This window comes from Vigna unguiculata, chromosome 11, assembly GCF_004118075.2.
Source record: "Vigna unguiculata cultivar IT97K-499-35 chromosome 11, ASM411807v1, whole genome shotgun sequence".
Lineage (NCBI taxonomy): Eukaryota > Viridiplantae > Streptophyta > Magnoliopsida > Fabales > Fabaceae > Vigna > Vigna unguiculata.
Window position 1 is genome coordinate 23,418,323 of NC_040289.1, and position 2,141 is coordinate 23,420,463.

Below are 2,141 nucleotides of genomic sequence, written 5' to 3' on the forward strand. Positions count from 1 at the left end.
TATCGAGCTATATTTACATTATGAGATAATTTAATATCACACTATATTAATTTTATAATATGCTAAGATATATAGTTTTTACCAATGTAAATATGATAAGTACAAATGCATTTTTTATTAAATAAACTGAACATATGATATTTTTATTTAAACAAGAAATACATTCTAGTTTATGATCAATTATTATTCTTCATTGTTCTATTAATTTAATTCGGTAAATTTATTTTATATTATTACTTTTTATTTAATTATTCATCATTAGATAAATATATGAATATAATATTAATGTTTGTAAATAGTGAAAGTTGATGACAAATTACATTTTTTTATGTATATAAATTGATAGGTGTAATAAAATCATATAATAAACCAATTATTTAATTTTTAAAAAGGTACTGTTACTATAAGTTTCTTTTGAATTATGATTATCATTGATGAGTTATTGTTGTACAACACAGCGCATCTGGTGTAGTGGTATCATAGTACCCTCCCACGGTACCGACCGGGGTTCGATTCCCCGGATGCGCAAAATTTGCTTTTGTTTTGAAAAATTAACTTGCAATTACGTTTTTGAACAATTCTGCTGCTTTTATTTTTAAATTAAATCTGTTTTTTACGTTAATTTTTTACATTTATTTCTCTTAATTTATTAATTATTTAAATTAAGTTCGTACTTAAAAATTTTATTCACTGATCATAAAAAAAAAATACAGGAAAGGAAAATCTGACTAATATATATTTGAAATTAAAATAATATTTTTTTTCTAAATTTTTCAATATAAAACATAATTTAAGTAGGTTCCATGTAAATTAAGTTTGAGAGTTGGAGATTTAGAAACAAAAAATGTAACTTGATAAATGCAATAAAAAATAAAAATCGAGAATCAAAATAAGAAACACATCAATCAATAAATTCAAGAATTAAACGATCCTTTTATGTTCTTTAAAGATTCATGTCAAAGTTGGATGATTGATCGATTCAATTAAATTGATTATACAGTCAAATTAAAGTATGGTTCAATCCTATATGTATTTAAACATGAAATCAGATTCAAACAATTTCTAATTTAATTTCTAAAATAAGAAAATGAAAAGCGTAATTACATAATGCAAAATCGAAAGAAGGAATGAAAAAAAAAATGTTGATGTAAAATTCAATTTGTTTGATTTTGATTTCGTGAACCGATCCTCAAAATTTAATTATTCATGGTTGAAAAACAACAAAAGAATGTTAGAGAAGAAGAGAGGAAGGAAGAATAAAGAAAAACAAGAATTAAGAGAAGAAAGAAGGTATAATTACTTGTATAGTAGTCATTTTGAAGTTAGTGTATCAAATAGGTACCCTGTTTAAAAAAAGTGTTAATTGCATTCCAACTTTTAAAAGAGTGCTTCAGTTAGGTCCCTTTCAAACAGAGTTGACTAACGTTGTTAGTCAACGTGCCACGTGTTAGTCTGTGATTTTTTTTTATTTTTTGAAAAAAAATAAAAATGCCACATGTCAAGTCCCTTGTGTGACACGTGGCATTGTTAGTAGGAATGGCAACGGGGCGGGGTGGGGATGGGTTTCGCTATTCCATACCGATCCCCGTAAAAAAAAATTATCCTCATCCCCAAACCCAAACCTAACGGGTATCAAACTTTTGTTTCATTCTCATCTCCACCGGGTGACGGGTATAATCTTGTACCCATATCCGTATCCATTTGCTTACTACTTTAATATTAATTTTAATTAGTTTTTATAAAATAATAAAAAATTACGGTAAAGTAAACATAATATTATCAAATATTCAATATTAGTAGGATGATTGTTTATTCGATATCAAATACTTTGAAATAAATTATAATTGTTTACATTTTAGATTAGAATACCATATAAAATTTCATAAGAACCAAGACATTTATTGAATTTGCAAACATTAATGAAACATAGTTGATAAAATTTAAAAATATTTAAAAAAAATATAAAAGAAAAACAAATATTCAAATTAAAATATATTTTAAATGTTTGTTTACTTCAATTTTTTAAATTCTAATGAATATCTTTTTTTATATACTAATAAAAGTTATAATGCATCACTTCATCAAAATGATGCAAAAAACAAATAACAAACATAATAATAAAATTTTAACATAGATTTTGT

The 2,141-nt window shown here is 24.2% G+C and overlaps 1 non-coding gene across 1 annotated transcript; it reads left to right on the forward strand.

Moving 5' to 3' along the window:
• The first annotated feature begins 457 nt into the window (after nucleotides 1-457).
• TRNAG-CCC lies at nucleotides 458-528 on the forward strand. Its single transcript has one exon. It is a non-coding gene; the product is annotated as a tRNA-Gly (tRNA).
• The last annotated feature ends 1,613 nt before the right edge of the window (nucleotides 529-2,141 follow it).